This window comes from Protopterus annectens, chromosome 8.part1 (assembly GCF_019279795.1).
Source record: "Protopterus annectens isolate FY-2018-M chromosome 8.part1, PAN1.0, whole genome shotgun sequence".
In the NCBI taxonomy this organism is placed as follows: Eukaryota; Metazoa; Chordata; order Ceratodontiformes; family Protopteridae; genus Protopterus; species Protopterus annectens.
In genome coordinates this window covers 243,090,619-243,117,169 of record NC_056742.1, presented here as the reverse complement: position 1 = coordinate 243,117,169, position 26,551 = coordinate 243,090,619, and the positions used below count along the sequence as shown (strand labels likewise).

The window sequence follows — 26,551 nt, the reverse complement described above, 5'->3', positions numbered from 1 at the left end:
AAAACAAGTGCAGGAGGAGTCTATTAGGTAGAATGAGGTAAAGAGATGGGACTGGGGGGAGTGTCCCAGATCAAATCGATAGTGGGGGCGGGCAACTGCAAAAGCCTCCAAATTTAAACAACAACACAGGAATACGGAGGATGGGTATGGGAAAACCAACGCCTTCAGCAGAGATCTGAAAAATTATACAGTGAAGCAAAAATAACAGTGCACAACTCTGAAGTCAGCCATCAATGATATAAAATTAGTCAAACAACAATTACCAGTACACAACTCTGAAGTGCCAGAAAAATATACTCAGCTCTGTATATCTCCAGGTAGTTTGAAGAGCACTCCAAACAAGAATGTCAGCTATTCCTGGGAACTTTCCTGTAGATTGGTTATATATATCACAATTTTTATCTCATCTCTTCCTATTCTTTTAGTAACTGAGTGTCATCTAACCTTGGCATATTTAATTCTTTCATAAACATTTCCATTTGTATCTTTTTTTCTTAATTTTCATATTTCTCTGCTTTATAGAGACTCTCATGGAATTTTCAAAATATTTATAATACCTCTACAGGATCTCTTGTTACTTTCTTTGTTATAGGCTTCCTAAGTTTGGTGACAGCCCTTTCTACTTTCTGTTGTGTGAGTCATCATACTAAAAGTTTTTGTGCTGTAAGGTTATTATCAAAAAACAGTTGCTTAACAGCAATATTTCTAAGTTTGTGCATATTATTGAGGTAATCCCTTATTTTCTGCCTAGCATTCTGCAGTTGATCCTTTTCTTGTGATTGAGAATATGAAGACCTTCAATCAAATGCACATGTTCCTATGAAATGTAAATTCTGTTAACTCACAAAACAGTCCAGGAGCTCCAAGTGAAACCACACGCCACTCCACAGGATGTATTCAGAAAAAAAACATTTGTGTCAAAGCCATGGCCTCAAGCTCAATGCCAAAAAGTGCATTGTCATCCCTTTTGGTAAAAACTCTGTACCCATGAACTACCACATAGGTGGTAGTCTACTTAACATCGAAAGTGTGATAAGAGACCTTGGGACACAGGTGAACAGTAGTTTCTTTTTTGAATAATCACATCGCCACAGTAGTCAGGAAATCCTTCTACGTGGCACACCTCATCACAAAAGGTTTCTCATCCAGGAAAAAAGAGGTCACTGTTCCCCTCTACTCATCATTTATTAGACCCATTATCGAGTACAACGCCCCTTTTGGTATGTACCTCACAAGACATCTACAACAACTGGAAAGGCCGCAGAAATACCTCACAAATAGGATTACTGGCCTCAAACAGATGCCCTACGCAGACGTCTCAAAAAACTCCAGCTTTACTCCGTCGCATATTGCCAACTTAGAGCCGATCTCTGCCTAACAAACAAAGCTATGTCAAACCCAGAGTTGTTTGGACATGCTCCACTTAAAGAAATCCCAACCCCTCCGAGCTGCACACTCTAGGGACCTAACCCTTGTCACCACAATAAACAGAACATACTGGAGGGATAGATTCCTGTCCCAGAGACTTCCCATACTCTGGAACAAGCTACCTATCTATATCAAACAAAGCTCCTCATTAGCACTCTTCAAGAAAAATCTTGATGATTGGATGGAAGATAGGAAATTCACCCTGGGGATCACTTCTGTGGCTCTGCTCGACAGGGGCACAGGAAAATAATTTTCTTGGGTGTCGAAAGCCAGGGTACCATTTTGCTAGGCTTATATAGGCCCTAGGGCCAATAGCCTAGTACCTACCTATGAAACTAAATATCCCTCTGGTACATACACATAATCCAACCTAACCAATCAAATGCTAATAAGAAATCTTGTGAAAGAAACTAATAAATTAAAAGATTTAAAAACATGGTAATGCAATGCATACAAATGCTCCACAATTTTAAAAAGTCAGTTAGTTGGTACATTATTGTCAATCCCACCAAAAAAATTGTACAAAACTAGATTACGTAAGACCTAAGGCTAAGTATACTATTAATACTTAGCTGGTCATTAAGCCCTGGTAATATATGAGCCTGTAGTTTGATTTGCCAGAATAATTTTGATTAGGCCCACTTTTTACTGTAATTGTAATACCAGAGGCCTTGTATATATAGCACCGTGCCAACATTGTTCTTGTTTTTATGTGGGTAAAACTCAGAGGTGATTCAGATATCGCATATATGAACACGCACTAGATATAAAACATTTAAGACATAATAATGCCTTGGCCAAGCATATTATTAAAAATTCCAGACACCAAGTTTTTTTTTTTGAGGCAGCCACCAAAGACCCATGGGGGGGGTCCTTGGTCACATCTCTTTTTCAAATTCAGACCTGAATTTTCCTTAGTCAGTGTTTCTTTCTCACTTTTTGTAGCTGATTTTTTTCCAGGTCTTCTGTATTTCTTTATTCCTGGCATTCAGGCAGTGCACTTACTAGCCATTTACTGAAATGTACCAATAAACACAGGTCTACTAGTCTTCTCTGCTAAGTTTCTGTTTTCACACTAGGAGAGCAAGAAATAAGCTGTTCCACAGTGTGCAGCCATCTTGGAAGTCGATCAAGATTTATTTCTGTTTTATTACTCTGACGTAGTCGGTAAGGTGATTTCTGACTCCTTTCTGTTTGAGGAGGTGGTGGAGGAAATGCAGCATTGTTATAATTTGGCTGCCATTTATTCCAGGTATTTGGACTCTCAGCATTTGCTTGTGTGGACATTTTTCTGTCCAATGTCCTGCTTGCCAACCAGCTGCACCTTGCTTCCCTCGACCAGCACACTTAAGTCCCGTAGCAATTTTCCACCTTTTCCTGCCTCTGCTCCATCCCCTTGGGGCTTTTAGCTGCCTTATTTGTAAAGTTAATAGCTTATCCTCAGTATCCTTTTCTTGTGCTTTTTGTGATACTCAGTACAGTGATTTGCAGCACTTAATAATGACTCAAAGTCCGTTCCCTGCCAGTCAGTAAGCACTTGCTTTAGTTGATTTTGTACAGGGGCTTGCAGTCCTTGCACAAAAGCAGCTGCACTAGCTGGCTTAGCTTCTCCTTTTGGGTCTGTTATTTTTGAATGTTTAGCAAACACTGCTTTGAGAAAAATTCAAATAATCTACAGGGGCTTTCCCTTTATTTTTCTTACATCCCTGTATCTTAGATACTTTTGTAATTTTCAAACAGTCTGGCACAATAAGTAACCTGTTGGTTACATAAATGAACTCCAAAACAAGAAAAGCCACCAACTCAAAAGAATATGATGCATCAATATGTGCAAAGGAGCTTAAAAATAAATATATAAAAATATATAATCAAACAATTCAACTCATCATAAACATTTACCACATAACCACTAGATGATGCTGTATTACATAGAAAAATGCATTAATGTGTATATGTATGAGCACAATCAATATAAGCATCACTAAAAAATTAGAAATAAAAGGCTGTTCTACTAATATACAACATTTTTATGGAACAGCATTACTGAACAATGTACTACCTCATAAAGGGCCATCTTATTTCATCACCTTTCTCAGGTGATGCTTATATTGATTGTATTTTTTAAGCTCCTTTGCACATTTTGATGCATCATATTTAGTATATTCATTGTATAAAAGCTGCTACAAATTGTTATGTTTTAGAATTGTTTATGTTTTAGACTTGTTTTTAAGAATAATGTTTTTAATTGAATTATTAGTCAGCTGATCACTTAAGGTATATATGGGCTGTGCTGCCATTAGTTTTTTGTACAGTCTGAAGAAACCGCTTGGGGTGAAAGCTCACTGAATAAAGGAAGCTTCTATCCACCTTTTGAGTTGGTGGCTTTTCTTGTTTTGGAGTTCATTTATGTAACCAACAGGTTACTTATTGTGCCAGAATTGGTGATTCATTTGTCGTAGATGTGGTTCGTTCTTTGAAATATTTCAGTATAAGGCAGTCATCCACTGCCTGCAAACTGTTTGGAGCTTTTATTTTAACTACGGATCGCTGTTCTTCCGGTGGAGCCTCTGTTGCTGATTTGGTCTTAATTGATCTTTTTTAATATTTGGAAAACTTTTACACATAGTATGCAAATCAGCAGGGGGTCAAGGGCGATGAACAAGCTTTCTAGTTTTAGCCCCCCCCCCAGTTTTTTTAAGAGGTACCAAAAGATCCTCTCCAGAGCCAATAGCCTCTTGTTCTACCATGTCATGTGAGCACGTGTGACGAGCCACCAGAGTGTCAAATACTGGTGCTCCTGTTGGAGATGTAGAAGCTTGTTGAAAATTATAGGAAGAGGAAGAACCCCCCCCCCCCCGCGACTGTAGATGCCTGTTTTGAAGATGAGGGATGAACAAGGGGAACTAGGTTGAGATGCAACAGTACCACGCTGATCTGGTGTTCAATGGATAGTTGTTTGAAATGCCAGGTCTGAGAAACAGCAGAATCTTGTACAGGAGCAGATCATACCGGTAGATATTAGGGTGGTAGCTACTGGAGGATTATTATCCTCTTCAGAAGTCTCTGCTTTTTGGCCATTTTTACTTTCTTCCAAACCTGCCAAAACAGGATAAAGGGATCTCTTTTTACTGTCCTGTACCTTTTTTATGACCTCCTTTTCCTGTTATAGCAACTTTTTATTGGCACTTTGTAATTTCTTTAAGAGTTGTAGTATACCAAGAATAAAATACTGCCATTTGGTTCCCACTTAGTTTTTTTTTCTTTCAAAGTACCCTTCAGTTTTACTAATTTATTTTTTTTCATAAGTTCCATTTAATGGAAATACTTCACCAGGGCAATTTTAGTAAGCAAAAACTGCTCATTCAAATACTTACAACTTATTTTCATAATTGTGATACATAAAATGTGCAGATGTTCCCTTTACAGGGATTTGATCCTGCTTGTTTAACTTTGTTCCCATTTTTTCAATTAAGACTTACCTTGTAGATTCTGGACTCTGGTAATTTAGAAAAAAAATGATTACATCGATTTACACACCATTGAGGGAGGGAAAGAGTAGGGATTCTATGGTTGTGCAATGACAGAGGAAAGGTTTTGATCAGCCTTTTTCCACAGCACCCCTTGCTTTTGTTCCATCACAAGTTCAAAATTTACAGCTCCAGCATTGGACTTGGGATAATGGTATAGACAGGTACTGTGTCTAGAACTGGCCATTCTTTTGGACCTTCTGAGGGTAATTTCACACAGTCACACCTACGTCCCAACATGCTATGGCCTCATGAACTTTATTTACCAACACACACTCACACCTATGTCCCAACATGCTATAGGCTCATGAACTTGATTTAACAACACACAAAACATCTCTCATGCCTCTTACCTTTTAGTTTTGTGTTTACCGCCCTTAACAGAAGGCGCCTCCTTGTGTTAGTTTTCCCTTTTTGTTGTATGCACATAGACATTAATAAACTTTTCCTTTTTTCCTGTGGGATCCTCACACTATTACTTTGTATGTACCTGACAAACAAACTCAGTCATTCAACAAAACAGTTATTCACTCATTCCACTCTTTTAACTACAATTATCTAAGGAAAAAAATTGATTTTCCCCATTTAGTCTAGCAGCAGTTTGCACAGCCGAAATAGTTAGGTATCTGAATCTCTGATGATCTTATACAAAACAGCATGGAATTCACAGAAGAACTTTTTTGCTGGGCTCTTGTAATTTATTCTGCACTGCCCTGCAACAATACCAAAATTCAGAATCCGTGTCACAGCACCAAATGTTAAAGTTCACAAATTACAAAGAGTTTTAACTTTTAGTCTTGAGTCAAGAATAATGCTTCGGGATGTGCAAAGTGCTGATTTATTCCATAAACATTATTGGGAGACTGCTAAGATTTTCAAATCATTCTCAAAGAGCAAAGGAAAAAACACTACATGTATACCTTTTTCTTATCAATTTCATGCATGCAGAACTTTGAAGTTACATTACTTTCAACAAGTCAATGAGTTACAAATGTCTTTATCTCTCGTGCTTCTCTCTTAGAGTTTAACTTGAACATTTCACAAATATACATTTTAAAACATAGACCACCTGGTCTAAAATTTATTATCTTACAACATTGTAACATTTCAGTGCCAGTGCACGCTGTCTTACAGACATCCTTGCAACGACACATCCCCAGCCTGAAAAGGCCAGAGCGTACTGTTAATCTGGTTTCCACAGATACTTGGCACAACATATAATATAACATCCTTTAACTCCTTCAGCACTTACTTTGCCTTTAGTTGTCTGTCAGTACACTATAATTTGCTAATAGAGAGGCATCTGTATTTCAATTTTCTCTGTACATAAACATATCATAAACATTTTGTTTGACTCATTTGTGAAGAAAGTGCAAGTTAATATGTATTTAGTAAAAAAAATAATCACGAGACATAATATTTTTCTGTAATAATATGTATGGCTCTCAAGTGTGCAACAAAGTCTGGAAGATTTAGAATTTTTGCTTGGAAGTGTTTGCCTAGGTATTTTTATAGCCCAAGAGGACTCCGATGAGTTTTTCTTCAGTTAGATGACAAATGTTGAAGGTATGATGGGGAAGAAAGATGTGACTGAGAACATTTCTGCTCAATATCTGAGCTGTTTGGCTGGCTGCTATATACCTACAATCAACTGTATTACAAGCGGAGTTAAGTACAACCTTGCAGTGTTAAAGATAGTACTGCATTTTATTTTTCTGTTTATTTGTTTGTTTCATTGAATATTGTGGTCTCTTTGCTCTCTGCAGTTAGTGGGGGTTGTTGTTGTTTTCACTGGAGCGCCTTCTGTATGGAGTCTGCATGTCCTCCCCCCGGTCCAGTGACGTTAAAGACCTGCAGGTAGGTGTATGCGTGAATGGGTGTGTCTTCTTTGAAGGTTGGGTGTTGGGCTGACACCTCGGCACTGTAAAAATCTTCTGCCAATCATAAGTGGACTGGAGCTCCGCTGTGGCGACCCCAAACCGGGAAAAGCCGAAAGACATTACTTATTGTTGTTTTCACTTCTTTAATATTCGGTGTTAAACTCTTAGTCTAGAGGGTTTCTCTGTGCTTATAAGTGTTAGTCACATATCTGTGAATTTATTTCTGCTCAATGTCTGAGCTGTTTGGCTGGCTGCTATATACCTAAAATCAGCTTTATTACAAGCTGAGTGAAGTACAAACTTGCAGTGTTAAAGATAGTACTGCATTTTATTTTTCTGTTTATTTATTTGTTTCATTGAATATTGTGGTATCTCTGCAGTTAGTTTTCTGCCCTCCCTCCTGTTCTTGTTGTGGTATTAATCTTGGTGGCTTTGGCTCCTCCTGTAAATTTGTTTGAACTCTCCTCCTGGGTCCATCTCATTTGCTCACTCAACTGAGTACAATGAAATCATATTTTGATTTCAGACAATCTTACCAGTCCCATCTGTTCAGCTCTATCCCAGTCTAGTGTCATTGGCTCATTCTACCTAATACAGAGAGAACATTTGAGAAGGCCAACCCACTTAGGTCCTTAACCTTGAATTATCTTTTGTTTCTCCTTTCTCCTTTTCCACATTACTAAAAAAAAACTTTGCTAGAATCTCCTTGTTTTCTGACTGAGTGTGCTTCTCAGCTGATAAGTATATTTTGTGGCACTTTTTAACTGTTCAGAGTTGAATAAAACAGTAATTGAATTCAGTTCAGAATACAGTTTGAATAAATTGCATTTATTTAGAACTGTATTTGCTTTAATATTGCTACACACTCAAGTGTGCTAGCTTGCACTGCACTTGAATTATTCTAAGCTTGTTTCCTGTAACTAGTCTAGTCCAGATACAGATTTGCTGTACCCAGGACTGATTGTAAGCTTCTGACCCTCCCAAGCCTTTCTGTGTTGGAGGGAAGCCTTCTAGCTTATCAGTGGGAGTGGTAAGCAGTAGGTAACCTATCTACCACAAGAGAAGTGGTTTCTGGCCCAGAAATTGTAGTTTATTCGCCATTTGGGCAGTTTTTCCATCTCTTTCAACTTTATGGTTTAAAAACCCGCATTTGCGCTTCTTTCCAACCTTTCCTGTAACTAGTCTAGATACAGATTTGCTGTATCTAGGACTGTTTGTAAGCTTCTGAGCAGTGCCAAAGTCTGCTCTTCAATTTTTCCCTTAGATCTGCTAGTTCTCTCCTCTCCTGCACTTTTACTAGCGTATTAGTTTAGCACTTTACCAGACTTCAATTATTGTAGCACACAAAAATGCTACCAGCACTAAACGTTCTACAAGGAAACAGCTTCAGTACTTATTAATGTCCACCCCTCCAGGCATGTCTAAAGTACAGTTCCCTGTGCTTTCTCCTATTAACCTGGTGAACTTGGGCATCCTGAGGCAGTGTAGCAACTGCCTCATGTACACTGACAACCCTCTCCTCTTACCTCCCAACACTCAGTCTTGCGAGAGATGCACTTATATATACAAATTGGAAGCCACGCACTCTCCAGCCAAGACCGGAATAGCCGCTCAAAAGGAGAAGGTCAACGCTTGCACCACACCACATGGAACACATCCCTCCAAAACACAAACCACACACCCACCTTCGCGGAGGCTCTCAATAAAAATCTACCCAAACAGCAGAGACCTCCAAGGCAGAAACGCACTCTACCACCACAACACAACACTTATTCACGAGACACATAACTCTCATAAACAGTGTGCCACTCAACCAAAGCCCCTAAGGCAAAATGGTATGCCCAACACACTAGTCATAGATGACTTGATAGTGAGGCACACTGATGTTCCACTCACTAGGTTGAATAAGGAGAAAGTAACAGTCAGCTGCCTGTCAGGTGCCATGATCTGCCACATAATGCACACACTCAGGTCCCTCAACAACAGGTACAAATATTACTCTGTCATTGTACATGCGGGTGTGAATGACCTGAGACATACCTCCCTGGGCTACATAAAAAGACATGGAGGAAATCTCGGATTATGTAGCCCGGGCGGGTATGACCCTAGCACTGAGCAGCATCCCATCCTCACCCAGAACCACATTACAAGCAGAAAATGATTGATTTCAACAACTGAGTAAGTTTCTGGTGTCATTCTAAGGAGATCCAGTATCTGTCTGCCTAGGATGACATGATTGACAGACCTTGATGCTTTCCCAGAGGTGGCCTGCATCTGTCACCCCTGGGCTTCCAGATACTGGCCAAGGCTCTTGCCACCCCTATATTGCCTTTTTTAGGTGGTGTTACAAAGACTAAATTACAACCGTAACAGCTGCAAACAAATGCAATCTGAGGGTCATGCTGTTCAACACTAGAAGGCTAAATCTTAAAATGCACTTGCTCGAAGCACTCCGTAAGATGGAGAACATCAACATTTGTGTTCTAACAGAGACCTGGTTCAAGGCAGCAGAAAGCACACCTGCACTACCAGGCTGTAACTCATTCCACACCTTTTGGCCCCAGAACTTGGACAGACAGCGATTCAGGTCTTAGCCTGCTGTAGGTCTCCAGCCATGTCCCAAGTCTCATACTCCATGTTCCTAAGTACTCTGGAGAATATTAGGGTCCCACCTAACACTCTCATATTGGGCAACTTCAACCACCCCTCCATTAACTGGAAAACTACCATTTCCTGGAATTCATTAATTCCAATGCCCTGGATCAGCTTGTTCTTACCCCCACTAGAGGTAGCAACATCTTTGACCTGGTCATTACTAACATAGGCGACCGTTGCTCTACACCAATAGTCAACTCCTCCCTGGTTAGATCCAACCACAAACTTAATCACCTTGGAAATCCACCCCCCCCCCCCCCCTGCAAAGGTAACCACCATGAAAAACTTCTCCAAAGCTAACTTTGGGCTCCTAAAACAGAGGTGACTAATTTCACGTCACCCATGCAAATGGAGAATAGTTGCATGACCGCCGAATCATACACCATTGCGCTGTTCGAACACGTACACAAATGCATGGATCTCACCATACCCAATAGAACCAAGATGCTCTCCTCCAAAAAAAAGGAAGCCAATCTGGTGGTCCCCCTGCCATAAACAAACTCTACAACAGAAGGAGGAAACTGATGCTATGAAAACAGAATTGCAGCAGATAGTAAAGACAACCGCAAGGCCTTCTATAGTTATGCAAAGAATCTCCACGGCAATACCCAGATTTGCTCTGAGTTTACTGCACAATGGTACCTCCTATACCAAGCCAACAGATATTGCCAATATACTGGCCAACAGATTCAGTGCCAACTTTACCCCTCCCCCCAAAGGACCAGTAACAATACCAGTAGATTGCCAGGCACCCAGTATTACTGCTGCACAGGTTAAAACAGCACTATCCAAGGCCAAGAAATACAGCTTCTATGAGACCTGACAATATCCCTGGCTGTGTTCTACATGAACTACAGAGTGAACTGGCACCTCACCTGTGTCTCCTGTTCAGTCACAGCCTCACCTCAGGGTTTGTCCCTACCGAATGATGCACTGCTACAGTCATCCCTCTCCACAAAGGAGGAGCAGCTACAGACCCTGGGAACTATCGCTCCATTAGCCTGATGAGTCTGATATGCAAAGCTATGGAAGGCATCATCATGGACCTAATAAACAAGGATACAGGGAATCTCCAAACTCTGGATCCCACACAGTTTGGTTTTGTGAATGGTAGATCATGCCTGCTCAACTTGGTCGACTTCTTTGAGTCAGTCACCAGAGCTGTGGATGAAGGCAAGGTGGTTCATACAGCCTACCTTGATGTGGCCAAGGCCTTTGATACCATTCCCCACTCAGGAATCCTAGAACAACTCACTAAGCTAGGGATCAACCCTTATATCACTAGGTTTGTTGCAAACTGGCTCACAGAACCCACAGTGTGAAAGTAGCTGACTCCAAATCAGACTGCTGACCAGTTACGAGTGGAGTCCCACAGGGTTCGGTCCTGGGTCCTCTCCTGTTTGGTATGTACTTCTCTGAAGTCCAGGCCATCATGTAGGGACTCTGGCTGACAAAGTTCGCAGACAATTGCAACTTGGGAGCTTTTATTAACTCCCCAGGTGATGTTGACATCCTACAGGAAAGGCTCACTGAAACCAACGATTGGTGTCAGAACCATGGCATTAAGCTCAGTGCCAAAAAATGTGTCATCATCCCCTTTGGGAAAAACCCGGTTCCCATGAATTACCACATCGATGGTAGTCCACCGAACACAGAAGGCATTAATATCTGGGCACACAGGTTGACAGCAACCTCTTTTGACCACCACATTGCCACTGTGGTCAGAAAGTCCTTCTATGTGGCACAACACATTACTAAGGGTTTTGCACCCAGAAAGAGAGGGCATTGTCTCCCTCTACTCTTCTCTCATTAGGCCAGTCATAGAGTACAATGCCCTGTTTGGCATGTACCTCACTAGATGCCTGCAACAACTGAAGAGATCGCAAAAGTACCTCACAAAGAGGATCCTAGGCCTTAAACACTTGTCCTATATGGACAGACTCAAAAAACTCCAACTGTTCTCTGTCTCATATTGCCTACGTAGAGGTGATCTCTACTTGACTTACAAAGCCATATCTGACTCAGCTCTGTTAGAAGTGCTACATCTAAAGAAATCCCAATCCCTGTGCACCACACGCTCCAGAGACCTCAACCTCATTACCATAATCATCAGAACATGCTGGAGGGACAGTTTCATAACCCAGAGACTTGCCCATGCTATGGAACAGACTTCCCATACATGTCAAACAGGGCACCTCACTGGCCCTCTTCAAGAGAAATCTTGAGTGGATGTGAAATAGAAATTTCACCCCGGGGATCACTCCTGTGGCTCTACTTGACAGAGGCACTGGGAACTAAGGTCGGGTGGCACTATGCCAGGGTAATCCTATGGGCTAGACTTGTAAAGGCTCCAGGGCCGTTAGCCTAGTACACACCTATATGTTTTGGGATTGTAATGAGTTGGTAAACTTCAAAAGTTTCCTCCAGAGTACTCTGTCAGAAATATTGGGTGAGCAGTTTGGTGTAACTAAGGAAATTATTTTTTGAACTGGGATACGGTATCTGAATTGCCTAAACATAGTAGGGCCTTCCTAAGTTTAATTATGGTTGCTGCCAAAAAACAATTACAAGGAAATGGAAATCAAGATCTAAACCAACATATTTGATGTTATGAATGTTGTAACAGCGATAAAAGGGGTGTATATCATATGAGTGAATCGCACAAATTGCGAACGCTCATAATATTGAACGTACCGGACCTCAAAGTGCTTTTTCTGAGATTGCGGTACAGTGAAGAATGGGATATTTGCCTTTTCCTCACTGTAGTGTGATCTTGGAGTTGGAATATATATTTAGCGGGGGGGGGAGCACAGCCCCTCACAACAGGAAGTTTGAGGTCCAGTACGTTCGATATTATGAGCGTTCGCAATTTGTGCGATTTGCTCATATGTTATAGACCCCAATAAAAGAACTGGATGTAATCTGTAGAAAAGGATAGAAGCAAATTAAATAGAGAAAATGAAAATTGTGGGGACAGTGCACACAGAATGATGTTTTATAGGAAGAGGGAGAGTTAAGGGAGGCCAGGAATTGTGCAGTTTATATAATGTTGGATTGATGATGGTGATAAAAAGCATATCTGATGTATAATGCTTGTAACTAAGAATACGTTAATATGGTTTGTTTTCTTTTGTATAAATGTATGTTTGCTTATGCCTTAAGTAATAGTTCAATAAAGGTGTTAATAGCAATGTTGCAGGAGACGCACTTGAATAGAAATGAGCATATGAATTTGACAATGAAAGGATTTCAGGATCGGACATACAGTCGAATATCCAGGATAAGTAATATTGATTGTTGGAGGGGCTCCAATAGTGATAGAAAATGAAGGAAAAATTAAAGAAGAAAATCATGGATTTGTGATAGTAAGGCACTGTTGACAAGGCAGTAAGATTATGTGACATGTATTTATATTTCACAAAAAAATGCTATTATGGAGCTTTAAAAATTGGGAGAAATCGTAAGACTTCAGTAAGGAATATTATTTGAGTGGGGATTGGAATTTGATTTGTAGTAGTGAGGGCATATCAGTGGGACCTATTAGGGAAAATGTAACAAAAAGGTTAGATTTCAGAAGATAAATTAGGGAAAATTTAGTTTGGAATATGTTGTAGGAAATTAGAATTTGAATATTATTTCCAAAGCTACAATAACTGGGCTAGACTGGATATAATTTAAATTTCACGGTTGCATGTATATTTAATTGAAAACTTTGACATATTTCCCATAAGAATTTCTGGTCATTCACCAATAAAAACTAAGATAAAGATGCAGGTAATTAAGTAAACATGAGATCCTACTCTTTTACTACTTGTTAAAAAGAGAGATTTAGAGAATGGGTAGAAGAAAATATGGGTCTATATCATTACATCGAACGACATTTGATTGAAATGCTGTTCATCAAAACTCCACCCCCTCCAGCTAATTATGTATAGTAGCTCTGAGATCGCACTGCAGTGGGGAAAGGGCAAATTTCCTGATCCCTAGTGTAACATAATCTCGGTCAGAACAGATATAGACCTGAAAGTATTTGAGATTTGTAAGGGAATATAAAAAAAAATTCTTCATAAAGAATGCCTAGTGAGTGGGATAAAATGAAAGTAAGAGTTTAAAAATAAGGCAGGAATAAAAGAGATAGAAGAAAGAAGTAACAGGTTTTATTAGAGAGATTGACATGTTGTATTAAGGTGGTATTTGGATAATATGCTTGAGTTTAGAAAGGTTACTGTTAACTATTTTTTTGATAATTCCATAGCACAAAAATGTTAAGCCCAACGACTTAGACAATAGAAAATTGAAAGGGTTGCCACCAGACTTAGGATCCTATGAGTAAGAAAAATAACCCGATGTATTAGAGATATTTTAGAAATTTTATGAAAATTTGTATAAGCAGAGGAATGTGAAAACCATGAAAGAGCACATATGGAAATATTTATGGAAAACTTGTGCCAAGGTTAAAGGAAGATAAGGGTCAACAGCTAATAGTTAAGCTAGGAGGAGATGAGATAAAAATGGTGATGTATCTGCAGAGAAATATGTAGGAGCAGCCTATATTCTTATGACAGTTTAGATGTTAGGAGGGAAGGAATTGATAAAGATCTGGAAGATTTTGTTTAATAATATTTTAAAAAGAGGTGAAGCACCAGCATCTTGGAAGAAAGCAATGTTGACTGTATTATCTAAATAGCTTAAGGATCCTTCAAACCCACCTTCATTATACACCCATTTCAGTTTTAAACCATGATTGCAGAGAGTTCGTCTATACTAGCTAAGAGAATGGCATAGGTGTTTCCAAGCTTGATACATATGGATGAACATGTTTTTGTGGAAGGAAGGTAAGCATTTGACAACATTAGTAGACCAATGATCTAAAGGGAAGCAGAATTCAAGAAAATGGCAGTACTGTTGGTGGGCCTTGATGCAGAGATAGTCATTCGGGATTTTATAAGTAAGGCGATGGTAGAATCTGGATTCCCTGACAGTATAATATGGTCAATTAGGAGGGTGTATGAAGAGTTGGAAGCAAAATTAAGGTGAGAAGAGTTCCTCTGTGACAAGCTGTGATTGAACAGAGGAACCAGGCAGGGGTGTCCTCTTTACCCTTTGCTGTTCTTCTTTCGGCTTTTCCAGGTTTGGGGTCGCCACAGCGGAACTCCGGTCCGCTAATGATTGGCAGTAGATTTTTTTTTACGGGTGCCGAGGTGCCAGCTCAATGCCCAACCTTCAGCGAAGGCACACCCATTCTACGCATGTCTTTTAAATGCCACTCGACCATGGGGAGGACATGCAGACTCCACACAGAAGGTGCTTTCGCCGAGAATCCTCTTTACCCTTTGCTATTTGCTTTATATTTAGAGCCACTGGCAAGAAATTATTGGACTTAAATTCAAGGCTATAACCAGTATGGTAATCAAGAAAAGATAGCTTTATTTACAGATGCTATTATTTTGTACTTGATAAATCCTGAGAAGGACATTTTTGGTGTTGTGGAATATTTTGAGACATTTTCAAGTCTTTTCAGGATATAACATTAATGAAGATAAAGGCTATAGTGGTAAACTATATATCCACGCATGAATTAGTTCAACCATACCCCTGTTTATGGGAACATGATAAGATGAAGTGTTGAGGTATATCAATTAGAAAGGATTATGGTATGGCAACTAAGGATATGTAGGAAGAGACTAAAGAAAAAAGATTATACAAAAACTGAGAAAATGGAAGCTCTTGATTATGGATGTGGATAGTAAGATACAAATGGTGAAAATGCTTTAGTCTATTTAGTTTTATATACAGGTCAGGCATTTTTTATCAACCTGTTGAAAAGTTGTGGACACTAATAAAGAGTTGAAGGAATTTATTTGGGAGGGAAAGAGGGCAAGAGTTAAGGGGATATTTTGATCCTCCCTATAGAACAAGATGTTTTAAGGGGGGGGGGGGTCTATATCAGCATTTCGAAAATGTGATAGTTAGAATCACTAAATATCAAATTGAAATGATCGAACTATGAAATTTTCGAATGCCGATTATATAAAAAAAATCTAAAGGGTGTAGGCAGGGGGCAAGCCCCCCTGCACCCCCCACACCCCCCGCTACTTAAATATACCAACTCCGAGACCGCTCTACATTGTAGTAAACGGAAATCTCCCCTTACAGAGATTTCCGTTTACCCGTTCGATGTTCTTCACTTTCAGCATTTTCACGGCGACATTATCGTATTCGATATTGTCAACGTTCGAGATGCTGATAGGAACCCCTTTTAAGGTACTTGATCTGCATGGACACTTTTAACATACATAGTTAAGGCTCACATACATAACAAAAGCTGAAAGTTATAAGGCAAATTGGAAAGGATGGATGATGACATAAGGGGCGGGAGTTCAAGAAATAAGAAGAGAACTATGATTTTGGATGCAGATTGTTAAGGAGAATAACAACCACCATACAGAATACTATATTAATATATTTGAATAAAGTATTATTTGAGCTAAGCCAATATTGGAATGGGGAAAGGAGATTTTTTTGTCACTAGCAAAAACGGCCTATACGGTATAGTAAATAAGTCAGAGAGAGCTGGAATTTACTGGAGAAAACCGGCACATAAACAAAGTTATTGGGAGCATATAACTAGAGAGGGAAAGGTAGCAGAGTGGGATGTGGCTAACTAGAAGTTTGGATTACAAGTTAGACTGCCTTTCCAGTCAAGGATTGATATCAGAATATAAGCAAAGAGAAAAAGGGATAGGGGAGTGCTATGTGAAAGTTCAGCTCTGGTAGTTATTAGAATAGTCTAGAACAGAAGCTGCTGTTAACTCATTACAGCCAAGTGATGTCTCTAGGCGTTTCTGCATTTACCTCCTACTGCACCTCTAGGCGTCAAATATTGCCTGCTCATAGTTACATAAATAATTCAAAATACCATGCTACTTATAAGGTATCAGAATATTTTGTCTTGAAGCATACATGATGGCAAACACAATTGTATTGATATATGGCCTCTGTCATTTAGTATTTGTTAGAACTGCAGGGCGATAACTTCATTTTTTTAAAGGCGGAAGCCACAACCATTGGGAGTTGAAGGTACACACTCAAAAGAGCTGTACTGGAGGGAATGAGTTGTAAAGGGATGATTAGTAAGGACTATAAAATATCGCTATGCTAAATATAAGAATCAGTCAGATGATGTTATAAAAAATTGGGACGACAGAAAATGGAAAGGCAATTTGCAAAGGAAGAAAGAGAGGACATCTGTATGGCTCCCCAGGTATGCATCAAAGTGTAGAAGCTTTAGGATTTTTTCTTAGAAGTGTTTGCATAGATAATTTATACCCAAAGGAAACTTCAGAGTGTTTTTCTTAGGTAGCTAGCAAATGCTGAAGGTGTGATGTAAAATAGAGAGGTGACTGGGAAACATGTTTTTGGGGATTGTAATGAATTGGCAGATTTTAAAAATTCTGTACAGAGCACTGTTGTCAGAAATGCTGAGGGAGCAAGTAGCTGTAACTAAGAAAATTATGCATTTGAGCTGGGATCTGAATTGCTGACATATAGTAAGGGCTTACTAAGTTCAATGCTGCTGTTTGCTGAAAAAGCAATTAATAGACTGCGAAAGTAGCGGACTCCAAATCTGACTACCGACTAGTTACAAGTGGGTATCCCACAGGGATCGGTCCTAGGTCCTCTCCTGTTTGGCATCTACTTCTCTGAAGTTCAAGCCAATACAAAGGGACTCTGGCTGACCTAGTTCGCAGATGATTGCAAACTGGGAGCCATTACTGATTCTTAAACTGATGTAGACATTCTCCAAAAAGGCCTCACTGACACCAATGACTGGTGCCAGAACCATGGCCTTAAGCTCAATGCCAAAAAGTACATTGTCATTCCCTTTGGGAAAAATTTGGTGCCCATGAACTACCACATAGGTGTTAGTCCACTAAATACCGAAGGTGTGATAGGAGACCTGGGGACACAGGTTGATAGCAACCTCTCCTTTGATAACCACATTGCCAGTGTAGTCAGAAAGTCCTTCTATGTAGCACATCTCATTACAAAAGGTTTCTCATCCAGGAAGAAAGAGGTCATAATCCATCTCTACTTGTCCCTCATTAGACCTGTTATAGAATACAACCCCCCATTTAGTATGTATCTCACTAGACACCTACAACAATGGGAAAGGCCACAAAACTATCTCAGTAAGAGGATCTTAGGCCTTAGACAAATGCCCTATATGGACAGACTCAAAAAAACTCCAGCTAATAATCTCTGTTGCCTACTTAGAGGAGATCTCTGCTTGACCTACAAAGCCATGTCTGACCCAGAGCTGCTAGATATGCTACACCTAAAGAAATCCCAATCCCTCCACACCACACTCCAGGGACCTTAACCTCATTACCACAATAAATAGAACATGCTGGAGGGACAGGTTCCTAACCCAAAGACTTCCCATACTCTGGAACAGACTTCCCATTCACGTCAAGCAGAGCACTTCAGTGGTCCTCTTTAAGAGAAATCTTGACGAGTGGGTGGGCAATAGGAAGTTCACCCTGGGGATCACTTCAGTGGCCTTGCTTGACAGGGGCACTGGGAACTAACTTTGGGCGGCATGATGCCAGGGAATCTTCTTGGGCTAGGCTTATATAGGCTCTAGGGCTGTTAGCCTAGTACACACCTATGACCTTATGAAATCAAAATCTAATATTTTGAAGGAGATAAAGAACTAGAGGTGGGATGTTTGCAAAGATAAATGAGCAAGTTGCACAGAAGTAAATGGAATGTGTGGGAACAGTACATGCATAATATTGTTCAGGAGGTGGAGTAAAGTATAAGGGAAGGCAGGAGTTTATTAACGCATGTAATGCTAGAGTGAATAGTTATTAAAAATAAAGAAATCACATATATAATGTGTAATGCTTGTATATGCCAAATGTTAATATGATTAGATTTCTTTTCTACTAATATATATGTATGCCTGTGTTTTAAGTGATAGTTTAAGAAGGGTGTATAAAAAGTAAGGATATGAGGTACTTCCTGAACAAAGATAACTGTTGAAAATTCGACTGCTCTCCTGTGTTCTAAACATTTCCAGTTATCCTGTGGGTATAGTACATGCTTTGTATTTTACTACATATGTTTTAATGTAAAGTTTGCCTTTAAGGCATATGGCTGTGCTTTGTGGGCTAAGGACTACCAACCAGAAAAAGCTCCAGGTAAATTTTTGGACGTCAGATCTTTCCCTAGTAAATGAAAGGCACTGTTCTATCAGCACATGCATTTCTTTTTATGTACCCTTCATGACAGTACTTTATTGGAAGAAAACTTTAGAGGGACTGTTCACTATGGTGTGACTATAGACTTCTTGAAAAGATGAGAACAGGGGGGAGCAGTGAGGGGAAGATTTTGCATGTAAATATGTCCAGAAGCATAAAATGGGGCATTTTGTTTCATGCAAAAGACCTTTGATGTGCTGTAGCTACTGTGGTCCTATCTTCACACAAAGTCATGATGTAATGTGAAAGTAAGACTTTTAAAAATACCCAGCACCTTTTTTGATGCTTTTCATAGGCAGGTACTAGGCTGTCAGCCCAAGGGCCTACATAAGCCTAGCCAACAAGGTTCCCTGGCTTACCCCACCCAAGAAAGTTATTTTCCTGTGCCACTGTCAAACAGAGACACAGAAGTGATCCCCGGGGTGTATTTCCTATTTCCCATCCCCTCATCAAGATTTTTCTTGAAGAGTGCTAATGAAGAACTTTGCTTGACATAGATGGGTAGCCTGTTCCAGAGTATGGGAAGTCTCTGGGACAGGAATCTATCCCTCCAGCATGTCCTGTTTATTGTGGTGACAAGGTTTAGGTCCCTAGAGTGTGTAGCTCAGAGGGATTGAGATTTCTTTAGGTGTAGCATGTCCAACAGCTCTGGGTTTGACATAGCTTTATATGTTAGGCAGAGATCACCTCGGAGTAGGCAATATGCTACGGAGTAAAGCTGGAGTTTTTTGAGGCGGTCAGTGTAGGGCATTTGTTTGAGGCCAGTAATCCTCTTTGTGAGGTACTTCTGTGGCCTTTCCAGCTGCTGCAAATGTCTTGTGAGGTACATTCCAAAAGGGGCATTGTACTCTATAATGGGTCTAATGAGTGCCGAGTAGAGGGGAACAATTACCTCTTTTTTCCTGGATGAGAACCCTGTTATGATGAGGTGTGCCACATAGAAGGACTTCCTGACTACTGTGGCGATGTGACTATCAAAGGAGAGACTACTGTCCACCTGGGCCCCAAGGTCTCATCACACATGCGGTGTTAAGTAGATTGCTGCCTATGTGGTAGTTCATGGGTACAGAGTTTTTACCAAAGGGGTTGACAGTGCACTTTTTGGCATCGAGCTTGAGGCCCTGGCTCTGACACCAGGCATCTGTCTCAGCGAGGCCCTTCTGTAGGATGCCCACATCATTTGGGGACTTGACTGTGGCTCCTAGTTTGCAGTCATCTGCAAACTTCATTAGCCAGAGGCCTTCTGTGTTAGCCTGTACTTCAGAGAAGTAGATACCAAACAGGAGAGGTCCCAGGACGGAACCCTGTGGTACTCCACTTGTCACTGCTTTGAGGTCAGATTTGGAGTCTGCAACTTTTACAGTGTGGGTTCTGTCAGTGAGCCAGTTGGCAGCCCATCTTGTGATTTATACCTAGTTTAGTGAGTTTAGCTATAATTCCAGAATGGAGGATGGTGTTGAATGCCTTGGCGAGGTCAAGATAGACTGTGTGAACCACCTTACCCTCATCTGCATCTTTGGTGACTGCCTCAAAGAAGTCTATCAGGTTCAGTAGGCATGATAGTACAGCTGTAAAGTGTGTGATGTGATCATGTTTTTTTTGGGGGGGGGTGGCAACAGCTTTCCATTCTTTGCTTCAGCTGTATGTTTACTTACTTATTTAGTTAATTTATTTTTAGTTTGTCATGTGTTTTCCCAAAGGCATACCTGTTTTCACAGTGTACTGTATCTTTATTTGTCTCTCTATTTTTAACTCCCGTGCCCACCAACCTTTTCATCCACCTCAATTGTACACTGGCTCTGATTCTCTGAAAGTAGGGACCATCATCCTTTCAGATTTGCGAAGGGAGTCTTGTGTGGTAAACCATCAACCAGGCAGATATTGGAGGTTCATTGCCGTAACACTGACATTCTGGTAATGTCAGCATTTGTATTTCTTTTAACCATAGACCTAATGTCAGCATTTTTTTTTTTTTTTTTTATCCTAGACCTTACCCCCCTGTTATTGACAAGCCACTCCACATCATTGCAGGGGATCCCTATGCTCCCATTCCACAACAACAGCAAATGCTGATCCCTTACTGATAGCCATTTCTGTGGAAGTTTTGCTATTTTGAAGTTTTTTCTTTGGAGGGTATCTCTGGCTTCTTGCTGAGAAGTAAGCCTGCACAAACAGCATTGTTTAGATAAATTACAACACCTGGAAACGTACACTCGCAGGAAAGATAAAACTGCATCTAGAAAAAAAAGCTATTAAGAGTCAATTGGCAAAAGACAGCTGTTGTTCTGAACTGCTTTAATAGTAATAATCTAGAAGTAAATAAGCAAATAAATGCAGCTTTGCATAAACAAGACTTAGATTGAAGAACATCATGATTCAGAAATATAAATGCTCAATTTGCACATAGAATCCAGTCGGAACTAAAATTCAACCTGTTTATATTTCTGAATCCTTCACTGTTGGTAAATAGTGCAAATCTAGTGCTGCTAACTTTACTGTAATGAAGCAGTAACCACTGGCTTTGGAAACTATGAAGTCAAAAGGATTATCCCTGACATAAGAGCAAATGAACATAGAAAGTCTGATGCTCTGCTTGGGTCCTGCCATTCTGTTGGTTTATCTTCATAGTCTCCAGAACCACTTAACAGTCATCCGTAGGCAGTCAGTGTAGTTAACTTTTCTGTGTGAAAACAAAATATTTAGGTAGCCCAAGATGTGTAAACAGCTGTCCAAATACCATTCAAAGACTGTATATGCTGTAACCAGTTTTCTGTTGCTGTCCTATGGTCCTCATTCAGAATAAACCATTATGCACCTGTATACAATGCATATGTCACTGAACAACCATGATTAGCTAGTCCAGTGATAAAATGGATGACCCATAAGGCATTTTCTGTTAGTATTTACTGATACTGTTCAAATGGATGACTACACGTTGTTTATGTGAATAAAGACTGTTGTGTATTTCAAGCTGTTGATAATTTTCAGAATTTACTGTGCATGTCTGAACTAGTGTTTGATTTCTGTCTAATCTGTTCATCTCCCTGCAGGGACATTCCTGTTCTGTAACAGTAGAGGTTACATTCTCTTGATGTAAAAAAATAGTCACTCTACTGACATAATAAAGGCTATCAAATGTTCATTCTTTGCTGTTTCTGGGTATCACACCTTCCATCTAGACCTTTGTCTTTACTTCTAGGTGAAAAACTTAAAAGAACAGTCATGAAGTCACAGCGGTGTAGCAGTGCCTTCTTCTCCATCTTTTCTGGTGGTGTCCGGAAACAGTTTTCCAAGGTTTTTAAAGTTGGAGCAACTGTAATATCAAGAACAAATTACTATTGGATTGTGCCTTTATTAAAAATTGTTGCCACTGCAAACAGGGTTGCCATTGGGATTTGGTGAATTGGGCAGTTACTTAGGTTCCCAATCCTTGTGTAGGCAGGCCTTCAGTTAATGGAAAAGATTTAGTGGACACAGATCTTGCCTTTTAATGAAGCTCGATGCAGGCAGCCATGAATAGATGGGAATGTAGATTACACTAGATCATCTGGCTGCATAACCTACCATTTACTTCAGAAACATTAATACGAATGTTACTAAGGCTGAAGAATAATTGCTACCATGTTGCCATTGTTTTGGACTGAAGTATTTTTAAATTTGCACCTATCAATTCGGATAAATTTTGTTTGTCCTGTAGTGAAAAACATATAGCAGGTAGTTAGAGAGTAAATTTAAAAAATAGAGCTGTGCTTATTTATGTCTGCTTCTTGGTGGTATTAGGCTTGAGAGAACAACTTCACTTTGTGTAAAACAAGTTAAAATATATTACTATGACCATATTTATTACAATCTGATATCTGAGGTGTACATTGTTAATAAAGCAGATATAATTGCTGAGTAGTGTGATATACTGTTGTAGTAGTGTCAGTGGCTCAACAGGTGGCATGCCCACCTGCTGGAAGACCAAAAAGCTGTGGGCTCTATTCCAACTCCATGTGATTGGATGGCTGACACTGCAGTGCAACCTTAAGGGGGTGCTGCACTTCTGAGTGTGCTGTCATTCAGATGAGATGCTTAACTGAGGTCCTGTGCTTTCGAGTTGGTAGTAGAATAGGTTGATTTAAAAAATCCCTCAGCACCCTTCAAAAAGAGTAAGGAAGTTCCCCAGAATAGTGTAAATAGCATCTTGGGCCTCCCCTGAAAAGAGGCCACAGTGGGGCTAAGCTGGTCAAAAAATGATATATAAATAAATAAATATTGGTGGATAAAAGTAACTGACCTTGCAGTCATTTGAGCTATTTAACAGTATTTAATCTGGTTTTGCAAGGCTAGTATAGTGTATATTTTTGTGTAGAAAGTTGGAGTACTCTGCATGATCATTTTTAACACAATATCAAATGGCTATAATTGATGTGTGCCGAGGGCATTTGTTAATAAGTGTCTGACCTCTACATTTGCTTAATCACAGTTAACTCATCTGGCTTGGCAGGGACAGTATCACATTATGTACTGTATTTACTGATCAGTGTAACATGATCATTACTGTTTAATGACATTGCATTATATCAAAGAGCAACAGGTTGGCTTAATTTCTTTCACTTTGCATCATATGGCAGAAAGACATCCCTAGCCAAATGGCATCCTATGGGTCAGGTACTGTCTTTCTATGCTTTGCTGTCAAGGAGTAAAATACTGTGCATATTGATTGGCCAAATGATGTGTAGTAGAAAGCCCATGTATATTCAGTGGTGAAGAGAAGCGGATAGTTATTGTAGGTGATTGCAGCAGCCAGCATTAGCCTGAGGCATTTGTTTTTAAATACTGGCAGCAACTAGATATGATCAGTGGACACAGCTGTAGGAAAAACAATGTACTTGCCAGTTTTCCCACTGGCAATAGTCTCTGATTTCACAGAATATCTTCAGTTTCTGACAACTGTCCTGATTTTGCAGAGCATACCTAGTATTGATTCTTAGTTTTGTCCTGTCCCTTCTGAGATCTTTGATTTTTTGCCATAAACCACTGAACACTACAGTCTGTCAATAATGCCAGACATTAGTTTCATATTTTCTTATTATTCAAAATGTTGTTTGATGGAAAATCTGTTCTCTTAATTTCTATGTTAAATAGAATAGTAATTAAAAATGTTCCTTGATTTTGGGCCTCTCCCCACATTATTTTTTATAGTCTCCGATTCGTAAACAAGTAGGTTGAGAGGTATGAATGTCTCCCTGGGTTTGTGTCTCTTTTTTCTTTGTTATTGTAAAATTTGCATTTTTATTTATTTATTTTTTTTGTTGTTCTGTGTTAAAGGGCTGCAGTTCCTAAACAGTGACTGACATTTGTGCTTCTGATATCACATATTTCATAAAATGAACTTTATGCTGAATTTTCAGTCATCTCTCCTAGTATGTAAGAGCAACATTGAAAATATGTTCCAGATCTTAGGCCTTTGTTTCCCATGTATTTTGGCTTTGCTGTTGATTCTTCTTCTAGGAAGTTGAAAGAATAATTTATTTGTTGGAGCAGTCTCTGGAGGAAATGACTAACAGCTTAATATTATATTGCCAATTTTCATCCATCCCTCAACACTTGGATTTGTATCTGACCCTCGGATCTGATTCTGCTGTTATATTAGCTCATGGTCACTAAAAAGCTCTTGAGCTCCTCCCTTACCCCATAATGCACCAAACCCTAACATACCTCAGATCTCATTTGCCACATTCGCGTTTGGACGTGGTCATTTTGAGCTCTGGAGCATTTTCAGTAAAGAGAGAAGTGTATTTGTGTGTTGGGGGGGGGGGCAGGGTACAGTGTGCTCATTACTACTTTAATTTTCCTTACAACCAAACCTCTGAGGTTTGCACAGAATGTCACTATACCTTGTTTAGGGGCTGTGGATGAAGTGGTCATTATTTCTTAAATTTTCCTGGCAAACCTTGGAGGTGGGCACAGTAGGCCCCTACATGTTGTCAAGGAGCAGTGTATTGCTTAAGAACAGCAAGTTGAAATGCATTGTTGTGATCATTATGTTTTCACCTCAAAATCAAAAATTAGAGATGTACATGTTGTTATTCTTCAAGAGTAATGGTAAGGAGGCATGTCATTGTGTATATATCTGATAACAGGTTGAGCTATGTCACTGTTTTCTCTTTATTTCAGTTTTGTCCCAGCCTGACATCAGAATGGTATGTAGACGAAGGTGGCTGTCTTTTATTGGTAGTGGTTACATGGCAGGTTACATATGTGTAGATATATATATATATACACACACACACACACATATATATTTCATGGCAGTTGCTTGAAATACGACTGTGGCCATTTATGCCATCATCCCAGTCTAACAGTAGAGGGATACATAAAAGGTGACTGTCTCTTTTTTTTTTTTGGGAGGGAGTGGAGTGGCAGGGAGGGTGGTATATTATTTATATATCCAGATGAACATCTGTGAACTGTTTATTTGTGAGACACAGCTTATGTCTTCCTTGAAATAAATTAATAAGACTAAAATTTGTTCCTTAACATTGTTTTTGTTCAGGAAATTACTAGATCAAAAGGCTGGAAAAGAACCTAAAATGCAAGTCGGACCATTTGAAACACCACTGCTTCTATGGGACATTGGTCTGGCTCAATTTTGATTATATTTTTCCTTCATTATTGCAGTGTAATCTTGGCCATTTAGGATGTGTTGCGGATGCAGGAAGAAGCAAAGTTGAGGACTAAGACTGAATTTCTTTCCTGAGTCATGACTTTTGTTCAGGCCATCATTGGATCAAAAAGTTGGAGGAAAAACTCTAAAATGCACCTCAGAGAATTTAGATCCCCTATGGCATTTGGAGCCTAGTGGTCCTCAGAATCCCAGCTTAATTCATATATTTCCTTCATAATTTTTACACTGCAGTCTGTCCCAGTTAGGGTGTGTTGAAACAATGCAGGAAAAAGATGGAGTAAAATAAAGCATGAAAAAATGTACCTCATAACCTCAGCTTAATTAATTTGTTTCCTCCCACACACATTTCACTGCAGTCTAGCCTTGTTGGGGGCATGTTGAAATGATGCAGGGGAAAAAGCTTAAGAATAAGACAAAAATGTTCAGATATATAGAAAAAAGTATTTTGGATGATGTAGGGCAGCCTTGATTGGGAAGATCTGGGAGGTGGGGCGCTGAGGGATGTGTGTGTGTAGGGTGCAATGGGCAGTGGGAAGTGCCTTGGAGCACTTTTCCTAGGACACCATTTCATGTAACACTGGCCCTGACTGCATATTTCTTATATTATGTTGTGCTATGTAATACTATTCTTTTCTTTCTGTTTTGTGCATTTTCCTACATTTGTTTTTCACTGGTTAGCCTTGTGCATCTGCTTGGGTATATATAATACAGTAATTTTCTTCCTGACTGAAATTACTGCACATTTGAAGTACTGTATTTATTTTCTAAATTAGTTTGCAACTTTAGTCTTTTATATTATGTAATGTAGAGTTTTGTATATGTTACTGTTTTGTAATGGTGTTATGTCACAGTTTTGTATAGTTTATGTTCAGGCCTCCACTGAAAAGAACCTCATCTCCAATGCACAATTTGAATAGTAAAACATGACAACTAAAGAAGTGATTAACTGCTTGGTGTATTGTGTTCTGTTACCACAAAGCAGGCAAGCTTTTGCCCTACAGAGATACTGAAGCATTTGCAGCTGCTATTGATCTTCTTTTACCTTCTGAGTGTCTGTAAATCTGTCACAATTTTTGTGCAGCATTGCACTTGCTGATATTCTATCCAGCTGCGATGCCAGGT

The 26,551-nt window shown here is 39.6% G+C and overlaps 1 protein-coding gene across 1 annotated transcript in view; it reads left to right on the top strand.

Moving 5' to 3' along the window:
- The window catches only part of PHAF1 (phagosome assembly factor 1), a 1,784,739-nt gene that overhangs the window by 692,060 nt on the left and 1,066,128 nt on the right, over nucleotides 1-26,551 (top strand). The gene's annotated exons all lie outside the window — the stretch shown is intronic.